The sequence below is a fragment of the Piliocolobus tephrosceles genome, chromosome X, assembly GCF_002776525.5.
Source record: "Piliocolobus tephrosceles isolate RC106 chromosome X, ASM277652v3, whole genome shotgun sequence".
NCBI classification, from domain to species: domain Eukaryota; kingdom Metazoa; phylum Chordata; class Mammalia; order Primates; family Cercopithecidae; genus Piliocolobus; species Piliocolobus tephrosceles.
The window spans coordinates 74,452,931-74,468,750 of record NC_045455.1 but is presented as its reverse complement, the minus strand read 5'-3'; the positions used below and the strand labels follow the sequence as shown (position 1 = coordinate 74,468,750).

Here is a 15,820-nt window from a genome sequence, read left to right as displayed (position 1 = left end):
TATTTTCAAATCTTCAAGTAAATTGTATCGAATGTTTTTCTTCCTCTTAAGTGAGATAAGTCTCACTTTTATGTTAAAATGTGTATTTATACAACAGGTTTCTCCTTTTGCTGTTATTAATTTTCATATTAAAATTTTTCTTATCTTTTTATATCAAAATAATTATGCTGGCTATTCAAACTGCCAAGATGTGTTTTAGTTTGCAGGATTTTTGGCAGACAAAATATTTAATAACAAATATAAAAGCTTTGTATATTTTATGGCATTAGGGACAAGAATTTTACCTTTGAATTTCTCTATGTGAGGCAGTGCTGGTATCAGCAAAGTCAGTAACAGACAGTATTACTTGTAATCATCAGAAGGTTTTCACAAGTTGTATAAATCAGTGCATTTATTTATTATGTTGTGAAATTTAATCTTTATCTGAAATACGTATTCTAGCTCTTTTCCTTTTTACTGCTGTTGCTTAGAGTGTATAGTTCTGTTGATGATTTACTTATATACTTGAAGTACTCATTTCTGTCAAACAGATGCCCAACTATTTTCCTTTTAAAAAACTGTATTCTTTACCATCATAGATAGCGGAATAGTAATAGACACCTTGTTTAAAAAAAATAAGTTTCATGTTTAAAATAAATATTTTTAAAAAATATAAAGCCTAAATGAAATCACCAATATTAAGGATTTAATGTGGCCAAGGGATTCAGTGTGTTATATTTTGCCAATATGTATTTTTTTTTTTTTTCGAAATCCAAATTATCTTTAATGTTAAAATTTAATTGACCGTGTACATAACTATGCAATCCCTGCTTTCTCACAGAATTGTCTAGGGTTCATTCAACAGATCATAGAAACAAGGTCTGGCATTTAACAGACAAATGACAGAGGAGCTATACCGATTTATACAACAATTATCAAAACACTATCATGTAGTTTACTGTAGTTCAAGTTGTGCTATCAAAACACTATCATGTAGTTTACTGTAGCTCAAGTTGTGCTTGTATCATATAACATAGGTTCAAGTTCTTTCTTCAGTCATCAGAATAACAGAGGTTGAAGAGACAACTAAGTGTCAACTCTTCCAAAAGAGTTCTGACACGAGTTTATTTAAAAACACGGCTAGTTATCAAGTTCACTTTCTTCATCGGAAGAAATGATGCAATAATTGTCTTTAGAGTCCTTGGTAGCCTTTATGAATTGCTCACGTAGCGGCTTCACCTCTTTCAGCCCCCATCTCTTAACACTTGTATATTGTTGACACCTCTTCTGTTTTTCTTGAAATGCTTTAATTATTTCTTCTTCTGTTTCTTCTCCTTCTCCTCCTCCTTCTTCTTCTTCTGTTTCTCCTCCTTCTTCTTCTTTCTCCTCTTCCTCCTCCTTCTCCTCCTCCTCTTGTTCTCCTACTACTATTACTTCTGCTGCTGCTGCTGCTTCTTCTGCTTCTGCTTCTTCTGCTTCTTCATCATCTTTCTGCTTGTCTGCGATGTATTCTTTAAGGACATTCAGCAACTTCCAAGTATGCCTATAATCACGTTTCTGCCTTTTTAGTTGTTTTTTTCTCAAAGCACGTTCAATTGTGTTCTTGGTTTTCCTATAAGCGGCTTTATCTATTTTTATCATTTTTCTTTTTGCAGCAAGGTCCTCTGTAATGTCAGCTGCAATATATTCTAGCTTCATGGTATGAATCCCTGTGTGTTCATCTTTTTCAGCAAAAGGTTCTCTTTCCCCATGCTCATCAGTCACATCTTTCTCCCTTGTTTCTGTAAAAGGGTTTCTTTCCTCATGTTCATCACTGACTGGATCCTTTCCTGCATGCTCCTTCACCGGGGCGGCCATAACTTGAGCCTCCAACTGAACCTTGGCAGCCCTCTTGCGGCGCTTCCTGCCCACGGGCTCCATGGTTGGCTGTCCTGGGAAGTTAGAAGCGACCCCTGAACCCTGGTTCCCAGAGGGCCTCGTGCTCACCCTCCCGCCTCCCTACCGCGAACACTTCAGCGGCTTCCTTACAGAACCTCGCCAATATGTATTTTATCTTCATGTCACAACTTATTTTCTGTAGCTAGTTCTCAGGTTTAGTTGAAAAGAGATCTTAGTGATTGTACTGCCAATATGACATTCAAATGAACGTTAGGAATCTTGAACCCCGGCCAAGCGCCGTGGCTCAGGCTTGTAATCCCAGCACTTTGGGAAGCTGAAGGAGGTAGATCAGCTGAGGTCAGGAGATCGAGACCAGCCTGGCCAACATTATACAAAAATTAGCCAGGCGTGGTGGTGGGTGCCTGTAATCCCAGCTACTCAGGAGGCTGAGGCAAGAGAATCGCTTGAACCCAGGAGGTGGAGGTTGCATTGAGTCAAGATCTCGCCACTGTACTCCAGCCTGAGCGACAGAGCGAGACTCTGTCTTGGAGAAAAAAAACAAAAAGAATTTTGAACCCCCTAAAATATCACATATCTAGCAGTTCTCGTTTCCAGGGTGGATATTTTTAACTTATGTTTGCATTTGGTTTTGGGATAGTAACCATTATGGATAATTGTTTCTGTCAAGTCAGTGAGACTTTAATTGTTTGAATTATTTCTACTTAAAATTACTCTCAGTTTAACTGTTTAAAAAACTAAAAATTTAAAACATAATGGCACAACATACCACACAGAATAAAACACATGTTTTCAAGGAAGGAAAAAAATACCTGTTTTGATTTAATGTGAAGCATGGGTTTACCAAAGAAAATTGCTTTAACAAGCCCTAACTTTGTTTTCTTCTATGTTACAGTGTTAGCAGTTGATGTATTGTGTGCTATTTAAGAACTCATAGGAGACTAATAATTAATTTACTCTAATTTTAAAGGCAAAGAGTTTTATATTAATTTTACTGTTGCACAAGCAGTTACTGGAGGTGGGAAAAAAGAAAATCGGTGAGAGAAATTACATGGAAATTACAGGAAAAAGGAACTTGAATTGGTAATTTTTGGCGAAGATTTGGGAACAAATAATTTGAACATAGATATCTTTCACCTTATATGATAGAAACACAAAGCACACGTGAGCTATATAGTGTGCTGAGCACACCCCCACAAAACAAACAACATCACATTGATGAAGTCCGAGACTGTATCTAGATCTTAGCATAACTAGTGAATTCAGGAAGCACATCCTACTGTTGAAATTTAGAAGTCAGTAAGAAGGTAGTTCAGATGATCTAATCATTCAGGACATTTGATGGAGTCCACACAAGGGTTTGTGACATGGGGCAAATATCTGTGCTTTCTCATCTCAGCGATTGACGTCTGGTGAACTAGTCAGACACGCTTAGCTGGTTCTATAGAAAAACACCAGTAAATGTGGATCAGACCATACCCTGCAGACCAAGGAGATTTTCTTAACACGCTTAGCTGGTTCTATAGAAAAATACCAGTAAATGTGGATCAAACCATACCCTGCAGACCAAGGAGATTTTCTTAAACTTGCTAAGCCTTGAAATGCATTAGCAATGACAATTGCTAAATGGGTTTTTTCCTTTCACTGAAACAACAAAACAATTATTAAAATTCACAATACCTAGAGATGGGAATATGGTTTAGGCTTATCAAGTTCTGTAACTGATGGCTTTGGCTCATTGTGCCCTTTCTACAGGTTATGTTTTGGTGACTTGGTGTTCCCAGTTAGAAATGGCACACAATATTATCAGTTGTTAGTACTTGGTAACGTTTCTTTTACAAAAGGAATTATATAAGTATGAATCACACCTAATTTTACAATTTCTTTCCCACTGTCATTTTAGATATAAATAAAGACTTCCCAGTCTATAGCACGGAAATTAGAAGTTCAAATTGATATCCCTGATGTTCAATGTAAAAATGAAAGTAAAGTTAAAATTAATAGCATTTGTACCAGAGTAGATTATGGGTATTTTCCTCTGTTGTATTATATGTTCATATTAATCATTTTAGGATAGGCCAAAACTCACTTCTAAAATCTTCAAAAATTTTTCTGTACATAAGCCAAACAACAATATTACAGATGTGAATATATTTTTTAAGTTAAATCCTTCATATCTTTTCTTAGTTTAACTCCCCAAAGAGGAAAATGTCTCTTTAAACCAGTAGTTAAAAAGATGGAGTATGTGATATTCCTTTCTCTGTACTGAGTTCTGAATGCTTGATCCAGAGCATGGATCACTGACTGCGTTCTCTGACTGTGGAATGGTATTCTTTCATGCAAAGTACTTTCAAAACTTCCCATAAAGAAACTAAACTAGAGATTGTCTTTATTAATTAATGGAACTCTGAGTATGATTAAGGGAATTAAATTAGAAGGTAGAATAACCTAGTTCAAATCATTATATTAGTTATACATGAGAGTAAGGGAACGATGGCTTGATTTTTACATGACATTTGAATTCCGTCACTATCTGATTCTTGACCTAAAGGTTTCTTTGCTAAATCTGGTATTTATTATAGTATAATATGATAATTTGGAGTTCCTGTTGCATCTCACTGCCCCAAAAATGTTGGAATGCCATATGATACAGGGAAAAGTTCGGAGTTCATCACCATGGAATTTTGATTTGTCTTAATGACGCAACTTAATTTTCATGATGATAGATCTCTAAATGATTAATCCAGAATGATTCGGTACAGTGACTGGAAGAAATTGTTTTTCTGGGAATTTGCTTCCCATAATGACCTGACATACAGGTGACCTCAGTATAATTGAAATTAATTATAATTTTAATTAGAACATGCTCTGTTTACAGATTATAATTGTGCAGCATTTTTTAAAAAATATACATAATTATGAGAATGAGAGAATTGCAAACTTGAACGGTTCTTTTGTTTTCTCTCCTTTTACTTGAAAAGCTTTCAGAAAGCTTTTGAAAGATGACACAGTTTTCATAGCAACACTATGCAAATTAGGTTCTTCTGCCAAGAAACTCATAAACTAAAGTATAGAATAACACAAATGCTTAATCTTAATCTTGGCTTTGGATTTTGTAAGCAAAAGCATTTTCTGTATCAATTTTTTTTCAGTATTTATGCAGTTGCATATTTCATTTTTTGGTTATGTCAAAAGCTGAATTCTCGTTTTATGCTGTGTTTCTCATTAGTTTCAGCAAAGTGTTGATTTCATTGCTGCCTTTCAGGCCTTCCTCATACAAACCCTCACCACTTTTCACTCCTTTGCTTTTGCCATAGGTTTTTTTTTTTTTTTTTTTCTTTTTTTTCAACAACTGGTTTTTCTACTTTCACTCTTTCCCACCAGAGTGGTCTCTCTAAAACAAATTTGCTAAAAGTTCTGGAGTAGACTCTCTTTTCTATAAATTACAGAATAGCAAGAGGTCCTAAGCAAGAGGACCTATGACCTTACCTCTTTCTTCCTTTTTAGTATCCTCACCAACCTTCCCTCTGTTGACTTTTGTAATCCAGGAATTTGGAACTACTTATAACTTAGTGCCTTGGCATAATCCCATGCCATAGATGAACATATTCAAGACTCAATTCAAATTTAACTTTTTGTGAAGCCCTACCTGACTTCCCTAGGCAGATATTTCTTCCATGCCTATAGTAGATTGAAACTTTTTCTGTTAAAATAACATAACATTTCAATTACACATACACACACACACACACACACACACATCTGTCTTCTCCACGGAATTTCTCTCTTCCCATTTGTATTCTCAGTGTCTAGCTACACATAGTAGGACTTTGATAAATATTTTTGAATGAAGGTAATATAAAACCCAAACTTCTCTATATTTGTGTACTTTCACAAACAAAGGCTTAAAATTCCACATGAAAGTCCACATGAGGTAAGTGTGCATTCATGAGCATGTGTGCACTCCGGGCAAACCAACAGAAGATAAACAGCAAGGAAGAGCAGTTGTTTTGTGAAAAATAATCATCTGTTAGTTGTAAATCAGAAATATTGGCAAATCTGAATTCTTGTTTCTCAAAATGAGGCTTCTAAAATTTTCACGTAACTGCCAAACTCTTATTTGTAATTTGTTAATATGCCCTAAAGATCATCTTTCTCTTTTATAGACATTTAGTGTATACAGTCCACATAAATACATATACTGATTACCTATAGACAATAATGAGACTTCAGAAAGAATCAAAAGCAATAGTGATGGTGGAATTTTTAAGTAATATTCAGCTGGGGGGAAATAGACTGAGTTTGTGTGATTTCAGGTTATTTAGAGTTACTATTTTAATGTAAATGTAAGAAGGCTTGTGACTATTATCACCCTCTATAGAATATAAAGACTAAAAATAAAAACTATTACCTATGGGCCTGTTTTTCTTTGGGATTAGATAAAGCCTTTCTACCATATCACCAAATACTCATAAAGGCTAACAGAAAGCTTTTCCAAGTTAATAATTTCTAAAATTAAATATCAGGGCTGGGCACGGTGGCTCATGCCTGTAATCCCAGCACTTTGGGAGGCTAAAGCGGGTGGATTACCTGAGGTCAGGAGTTTGAGACCAGTCAACGTGGTGAAACCTTGTCTCTGCTAAAAATACAAAAACTAACCAGGCATGGCGATGCGTACCTGTAATCCCAGCTACTCGGGAGGCTGAGGCAGGAGAATCGCTTGAACCCAGGGGGTGGAGGTTGCAGTGGGCCGCGATCGCACCACTGCACTCCAGCCTGGGCAACAGAGCGACATTCTGTCTCAAAAAAAAAAAAAAAAAAATAGTTAAAAAGTTTGTAATTAACTGAAATGCCCTGTTCCTTCATTCACTTGATAGACTTTTCTACCTGCTGTATACTTGACACTCAATTAGATTCCGGGGATACAAATAAAGTAAGACTTAGCTCCTGTCTGGTAGAGTTCAAGTTTGTTTTCACATTTATTTTTCCACAGTCTGTTTAAGGTATTAGGAGAACTATTATAAACCAAGTGTTTTTTCAGGTTACTTCAGGGGAGTCTCCTTCCACCCAAAAAAACTAACCAAATTATTTTATCATAAAGAGGTAATCCCATTTTTATGGCTACAGTTTTTATATTTTTGTGTCAGCCACCAATAATTTTGACTGTGTTGTAAAGTACATATTTCATCAATCCTCTTTCCACAGCCATACATGTGATCCCAGTGACTGATAGGTCTGTAGAATGTGAACTCACATTTAAAGTTGATTTTAGGAAGGCATATAACCCTATTGATCACACACACACCAAAATATATAAGAGTTGTGCATGGTAAACCCACAGTAGAAGGGAAAAAGTAATGCTTTCTGGTATACTTCAGAGGCTCCATTTGAAGATGTGGGTTGATGTTTCCTTGGTTATTTTGAATGAGGAGTAGACGGTAATAATGTTTAACAGGTAGCGTATGTATCTAAGCATATAGTAAATATTACTAGTACTTGTCTACCATGAGGCACTAATATATAGGTGAAACAAAAATATTTTTAGTTATAAGAAATTCTGTAGATATTTATGGATGGTTAGGCAATAGGGTTCCTTCATGAGAAGGAAAAAGCCGTATCTTTATTGTCAGTAAGTATGGAAAAAGCCGACTTGTATGTATATTCACAGTTTGATAGGCATATTTTGAAGTCATTGTTTCCCATCAATATTAAGTATCCTCCATTTCCATGTTCTCTAGCAAAAGAAAATTCTTAGTGTGATACAGCTTTACTCTTTGTTCGACTTTGTACAAAGTGCACAAAAGGAGGAGGCTCAAAAGATTGGACACTTTACCCTGACATTCAGCACATTCATTTTATCTTTCAATAAAGATAACCAGAAATCATTTGCCTCCTATTTATCATCATGCTGAAAACACAACAGTATAGTTCCTTTCGTCCCTTACATTGGAAGAGGTATTTTAAATTTAGCCTTGCCATATTATTTATGGTTAGGAATTTACTACATTTTGGTAGTCTGTTTTGAAACTAAGCACTTGTGTCTGAAAGATGCAGATAATATCTATCTATTTATTACACAGTGGGCTCTGTTTGCTGCAGAAAAGAGTGAAACTTTCAACTGCTTAGCACACTTGCCAGTGAAATATACCTGACAGAGCAGAGGTTATAACTTTGGCTCTCATTACTTTTAATAATGGTAAGACAACGTGAGTTTTGTTTGTTTACATGCTGTTTACAATGGCATAATTTTTAAAATATATACAATTGAGATATTTATTGCCTACTATTTTAAAGATGTTTTATGTGTTTTCACCTTTGGAATATATTGTTACATTTCCTTGTACAGATAATTTGGGTGGCTTTGTTAATGTAGCTAGTAATTTTTATGACTACTAAGTGATCAGTTTTCAGTGCCTTTTATTGTGGGATGCATGATTATGTATTTATTGTACGGAAGTCACTGATGTGTGTATTTTTGTACTTTGCTGAAAGTAATGGTTGGTCCTGATGTACGTGATGATGAAAGACATCTTTCCCAAAGGGCACTGCCTTGAGATCGTCCTTCTCAAATAAAAAGAATGCATTTGAAGAAAGTAGGAAGTCTGTGTTGTTTCTGGTGGGAAATCTTTTTTAAAATTAAACTTTTAATTTTGAGATAATTGTAGATCCACATGCAGTTGTAAAAAATAATACAGAGAGAGCTTGTATACCCTTTACCCATTTCCCCCCCAAAGGTAACATCTTGCAAACCTGTAGTACAGTATCACAACCAGGACATTGAGATGCATAAGGTCGCGTTGCTGAACAGTTCTATCATCACAAGGACCCAAAATACAGATCCCTTATGTTTCGCTTTTATAGGCACACCTACTTGCCTCTTGCCCTCACACGCTTCTTAACCCTGGGCAAGCACGTCTATACTTTTATCATTTCAAGAATATTACATTAATGGAATCACACAGTGTGTGGTTTTTTTTTTTTCTACTCCAGAATAATTCCCTGGAGATTCATCTAAATCGTGTGTATTGCTAGTTCATTTCTTCTTATTGCTGAGTAGTCTTGCATCTGGTGAAGGAATTCTTGATCATAAGAACAATAATTTGGTTTACGTTTATAGTAATGATTCCTTAAAGTTCACCTTCCCCAAAAAACCACTTGTTAAAAGCCCAGTGCGTGGCAAGTGTTGTCTCTAGTGGTAATGATCTGTGAATAGCCCTTTAAAATCACTGTCTGGTGAGGAAGAAAGAGTATTGTAACACGGAGTGTTACATGCAGTAATAAAATATGCCACCAAGTATAGGGGAGGACAAAGAAAGGGTGGAGGTAGAGAAAGTTCTGGGGCACCTTCGGATAGGGGGACATTAAGTTGAATCTTATATCAGTTAGCCAGGTGAAGTATGTGTGTGAGAAAGGCGGAGAGGATACTGCAAGTAAAGACAGGCAAGCAGCATGGAGGGTAAAACATGCTGTTGCTGAAACATAAGGGAGAGACAGAAGATGGGAACTGGAGTAGGCGAGGGTGAAACTAAGCAATCGGGTTTGAGCCCTGGCCAAATCCGTGACCTCTGTTGGTGGGATTGACGTGAAGAGAGCAGAGGACAGGGAGATCAGTTAGAGGTTATGAAAGAAGTTTGGGTGAGAAATAGCAAGGGACTTCTTTAGTGCAGTTTTTGTGGAAATGGAAAGGAGGGAACAGATCTCAGAAATACTCAAGTGTAAATGGCCTGCACTTGAGATTGGCTGTGGATGGGTGAGGAGGAGAGAAGAAACCTAACAAATCTCAGGTTTCTAATGACTGAAGAGGGAAGCATGAAATTCAAGTTCAGACTCAGCCATCATGGTTTCAAGGTGACAGTCTATGGGATACATCATGTTGGAGAGAGGTATGGGAGGGAAATACAGATCTGAGAGTCATTGCCATATGGGCTGAAGCCTTTAGAGAAGATGAAGTTATCCAGAAAGATCCTTAGGAACTTAGAAAAAGAGCCTGGCTTTCTTTAAACATTTTTAAAAATAGAATTTTATTCTATTTTTTAAGAGGATATATGTGGCTTCAAGATGGTCATCTGCTTATCTAGGAGTCTGAGGGACCACTTCAATTCCTTTAGGAAGTAAGTGGACTGAGACTCCACACGGCCTATATCCCAAGCAAATGAATTGGTACTTAGGAAGTCCAGGCAGAATGTCAGTGAGATATCCTAGACCAGCATGGTGGAAGCAGGAAAGAGCCACAGAATAAGGATCCATGGATACTCAGGTTTGAAAGTAAGCTCCCCAGACACTAGGCCTGTAATTGCATGCTAATTCCATGTGCTAACTTCCACTATGCAGAGACCTGTGGCAACTGAGTCAGCTGGGGAAGGTGTCATGCATCCTACAATATTTTTTTTTTTTGAGACAGAGTCTTGATCTGTTGCCCAGGCTAGAGTGCAGTGGTGCGATCTCGGCTCACTGCAACCTCCACCTCCCGGGTTCAAGAGATTCTCCTGCCTCAGCCTCCCAAGGAGCTGAGATTACAGGCGCCCACCACCTCGCCCAGCTAATTTTTGTATTTTTAGTAGAGACAGGGTTTCACTCTGTTGGCCAGGTTGGTCTTGACCAGCCTCCTACAACTTTTAATAGGTACTCTCATTATTATCCAATTTCAAGCATTTTGTAATTGATTTTATAATTTCTTTGATTCACAAGATTTTAATAAATGTGTCAAAGGCAGCTTTCTACCCTGAAGGCAAAGGTGTAACATGGGTTAATTTCTGGTTCAGCTTTATGCTGAGTGCTATAGTCTAGTTTGTGTCCCCCTAAAATTCACATGTTGAAACCTAATCCCCAAGGTAATGGTATTGGCAGGGGGGTCTTTGGGAAGTGATTACGTCATAAGAGTGCAGTCCTCATGAATGGGATTGATGCCCTTATAATAGAGGATTCAGAGAGCTCCCTTAACCCTTCCACCACTTGAGGACACAGCAAGAAGAGGCCATCCAGGAACCAGGAAGCAGAACCTCACCAGACACTGAATCAGCCATTGCCTTGATCTTGGACTTCCCAGCTTCCAGAGCTGAAAGTGAAATAAATATTTCTTATTTATTTTATGAAAGAAATGTTTGTTTATTTTATAAAAGAAATGTTTCTTATTTATAAACTAGCTAGTCGATGGTATTTTGCTATAGCAGCCTAAATGAACTAAGACAGTTAGGGTGCTGCCCTTTGGTGTTTTAGCTTAGTGGGGAGATTTCCTGTGAAACTCCCCACTTAGATAGCTTGACTGTCTTTCTCCTAAGCTCCTACGAATAATAAAAATAACCCTTGAATTTAGCCATTTTGGTAAATGCCTTCAGATAAAATCTGATTCTGTGATAAGTTTAACTTTCTAGGTTCTTGCCTTCATTTTCTTTTATCCAGCATTTGCAGTTATTTACAAAGGAAGGTTGGTACAAACCTGCACTGTTCAATATGGTAGCCACTGGCTACATGTGGCTATTGAATTATGAAATGTAGCTCCATTGAATTTTCTAAATACCCATTGGATTTTGCAACTTAGTATGAAAAAAAAGAATGTAAAATGCCCCCATAATGATGTTATATTGTTCACATAGGCAGCCTCAAAATTGGGAGTGGATTACCAAAAAAAAAAAAAAGTATATTAATTGCTTAAAGCCCAGACTTTATTACCTCTTAAGAAGTTTCTGGTTGGAGAGTATATTGGTGTAGCATTTTGGGGAAAAAAATTTGGCAATATAAATTAAAATTATCTTTCCACCCTAATAAGATTCAGTAATTCCACTCTTAGAATTTATCCCTTGAAAATGAACAGAGAAATGTTCAAAATGTATGCATAAGTATGCTAATCACAAATGTGGCATGAGATAGTGAAATACTAAGAACAATGTAAATGCCAGATGATAGGGCCATGTTCGTACAAATCATGATGCATTTATTTCGTGGAATACAAAGCAGCTTTTAAAAATGGTTATATGGCTGGGCTTGGTGGCTCATGCCTGTAATCCCAGCACTTTGGGAGGCTAAAGCAGATCACCTGAGGTCAGGAGTTCAAGACCAGCCTGGCCAACATGGCGATACCCTGTGTCTACTAAAAATACAAAAAAATTAGCCAGGCGTGGTGGCAGGTGCCTGTAATCCCAGCTACTCAGGAGGCTGAGGCAGGAGAATCGCTTGAACCCAGGAGGCAGAGGTTGCAGTGAGCCCAGATCATGCCATTGCACTCCAGCCTGAGCAACAAGAGCAAGGCTCCATCTAAAAATAAAAATAAAAAAAAGAAGGTTATATAGTTATACCTTCCTTGTGTTTGGCATGTGAACAATAGAATGTATTAAGTAATAAACTGAATTGAACGCAGTATATATGCTTTATAATCTTATTTTGAATTATACATATGTGTATGTATGTGTGTATATATTAATATCAATTCTGGATGAATGTTCAATGAAATGTTTCATGATGATTTCTACATAGAATTAGAGATAATTTTCAAATGATTTTGCCATCTTTATGCATTTCTTATTTTAAAATAATGAACGTGATGCTTTCATAGTCAGAAAAAGCAATGATGTTATTTTTGGCATTTTTGTTAAAAGATTCTTACATTGCTAGACAAAAATTTTTGTATTGATTTAATTGTTAAAATGAAAATATATTGTATATATTGGGGTAAATAAAATCTATTATTTTTGCATGTTTCTTTTAACATTTTTACTGAGAGTACTAGAAAATTTAATATTATATAATGGCATACATTATATTTCTATTAGACTGTGGTAGTCTAAATAATCTAGTGTGCAGTATTGTTTAGGGAACATATCTTTTAACCATGGTATTAATCTTTTGTACATTATGAATGCTCAACATAGGTTGCAGAATACTTGATAGATTGTTCATATTTTATGAGAATGGAGATTTTTTTTTTAACTGTATAAGAATTTTTTTTAAACCCAACTTAGATGGGGAGCTTTCAGTTCTAGTTATTTCCTGGAATTTTTACTTTAAAAGAAAACATATAATAAATATTTGATTTGCTGTCAGTGCTATCTCTTGGAAGGCAAATGAAACAATGAATTCCAACACAGCACCTAATCTGTTTGAATGTTCTGAGATATAGAAATAACAAGGTTTTTGGCTTGTGAAATGTCATTATATTACTGCAGAGGACAAAATGTGAAGGCAGAAAAATTTGGGCAATGTCAGCCATGCTTCTTAGACTTTAAGAAAGTTGACGGTTAAAAATTAAGAAAAGAAAAATGTTATTCAGCAAATGGTGTTGGAATAATTAGATGCTCATATGGAAAAAGAAAAAATATTGAGTCCCTTCTTCATACCATATTCTAAATGAGTTCCTAATAAATAAATAACATGTGGAAAGCAAAACTGCAAACTTCTCAGAAGAAAATATAAGGGAATATTTTCTCCGTCACTGGGTTAGGGAAAGGTTATTTTAAGTAATATAAAAAGGGCAGCCCATTTTTATCTTAAAAAAAGAGACTGACAGAAAAGGTTGCTGCAAAAGTGACTGCACGTACAGGCTTGCCTTTTGTCACTGCTCCAAATAAATTTGAAGTTCTGGCTGCTCATGACAGTCTGGTTGAGCTCAGTGGATTCATGAACACTACTGCCTGCAGTCTGATGACGATAGCAAATAATATTCGTTTTCTGGGTTCTGGTCCTCGGTCAGGTCTGGGAGAACTGATCATGCCTGAAAATGAACCAGGAAGTAGTATCATGCCAGGCAAGGTGAACCCTACTCAGTGTGAAGCAGTGACCGTGGTTGCAGCCCAAGTCATGGGGAATCATGTTGCTGTGACAGTTGGAGGCAGCAATGGACATTTTGAGTTGAATGTTTTCAAGCCAATGATGATTTAAAATGTGTTACACTCAGCCAGGCTGCTGGGGGATGCTTCAGTTTCCTTTACAGAAAACTGCATGGTGGGAATCCAGGCCAGTACAGAAAGGATCAACAAGCTGATGAATGAGTCTCAAAAATGTTGGTGACAGCTCTCAGTCCTCATATAGGGTATGACAAGGCAGCAAAGATTGCTAAGACAGCACACAAACATGGATCAACCTTCAAGGAAACTGCTATTGAACTTGGCTATCTCACAGCAGAACAGTTTGATGAATGGGTAAAAACTAAGGACATGCTGAGTCCAAAATGATATAAATAAACTTGTAATGAAAATAAACGTGTATAAAATTTTAAAAAACTGATAAATCTGACTAATAAAAATACAAACGCTTTATTCAATAATAAACAACACATACAAGTTAAAAAGACAGGCCGTAGACTGAAAATTTTTTTAAACATACAAGTCATCAAGGATTAGCATCCAACATGCATACATAGCTCCTAAATCACTTACTTTATGTTTTAAGTCAAGCTGATTGAGGTGTAATTTACAAGCAAGAAAACTCATCCTTTTTACAACAGCTGTATGGATTTTAAATATATGCATTCAATTTTGCAACCATCACTATAATTAATGCATATAACATTTGTTTTATCTTACAGAAAGATCTGTAGGGCCTCTAGGTGATCAGTCCCACTCACACCTCAGCGCTTGGCAATTACTGATCTATTTTCTATTCCTGCATTTTTGCCTTTTCAAAATGTCATTTAAATGGAATCACATGTAATGTAGCTTTTATATCTGGCTTCTTTAACTTAACATACAAATATTGATTATATCTGTAGTTTTTCCTCTTTGTTGCTAAATTGCATTCCATTATATGGATATACCAGTTTGTTTATCCGTTCACCAGGTGAAAGACACTGGAATGTTCCCAGTTTGGCGTGATTACAAATAAAACCACAATAAAAATTTGTATACATTTTTGTATGAACATGTATTTTCCTTTCAGGAAAACACCACAGGACTGCTGGGTCATATGGGAGGTAGAAACTGCCAACTATTTTCCAAAGTGACTGTGCCGTTTTCATGACCACCATCGATGTATGCGTATTTGTTTTCATTGCTCCCATTCTAGCCAACACTTGGTATTGTCATTTTTATGGCAGCTCTAATAGGAGAGTGGTGGCATCTCACATGGTTGTATTTTGCATTTCCTGAATGACTAATGATATTGAGCATCTTTTTTGTGTGCCACTTTGCTATCTGTATATATTCATACAAATAAAGTTTTAGAAAATCAAACAATCCATTTGAAAAATGGACAATTGTATAAACAAGGAATTCCCAGAAAAGAAATTTAGGAATCAATAAACATCAAACAATATGTTCAGTAGTACTAGCAGTCAGAGAAATGCAGGGAAATGAGATATCATTTTAGGTCTGTTGGACTGGCAAAACTGTAATTTTGGAAGGGATGAGTAGAAATGGGAATTTGTACACACTGTAGTTAGGAGTTTAAATCAGTACAACTACCTGGAGACCTATTTTGTAATACCTAATAAGTTGAAGATGCGTCTGGTTTGTGACGGAGCAATCCTGCTACTAGTACATATATATGGGCACAAAGAGGTACTTGCAAGAATGCTTATTGTAAGATTGTATTAATGAATACGAGAGGCACTGAATAATAGGAGAATGAATAAACTCATTTACTAATTCAACTAAGTGAATGAAATCAACATGACCAATCAGTATGAATAAATCCCAAGAATAATATTGAGTGAAAAAATAAGCAGGCTGCAAAACTATATTCTACATAATACCATTTGTGTAAAAATTGTAAACACTCAAACAATAGTATGTCTTGTTTATGGATTCATATACATGTAGTAAAAGTATAAAAACACTCATGGTAATGATATGCATCAATTTCAGGATGGTGGGTTCCTATGAAGAGAAAGGAAGAGAAAAGGGACTCTGAGAAGGGGGCTTTAGCTCTCCCTGGAACGGTTTACTTCTTAAAATAAAACACCTGTTTTATTTATTTATTTATTTATTTATTTATTTATTTATTTATTTATTTATTT

The 15,820-nt window shown here is 36.1% G+C and overlaps 1 pseudogene; it reads right to left on the bottom strand.

The window, feature by feature from the left end:
* Positions 1 to 1,002: 1,002 nt before the first annotated feature.
* The window catches only part of LOC116418588, a 26,587-nt pseudogene continuing 11,769 nt past the window's right edge, over positions 1,003 to 15,820 (bottom strand).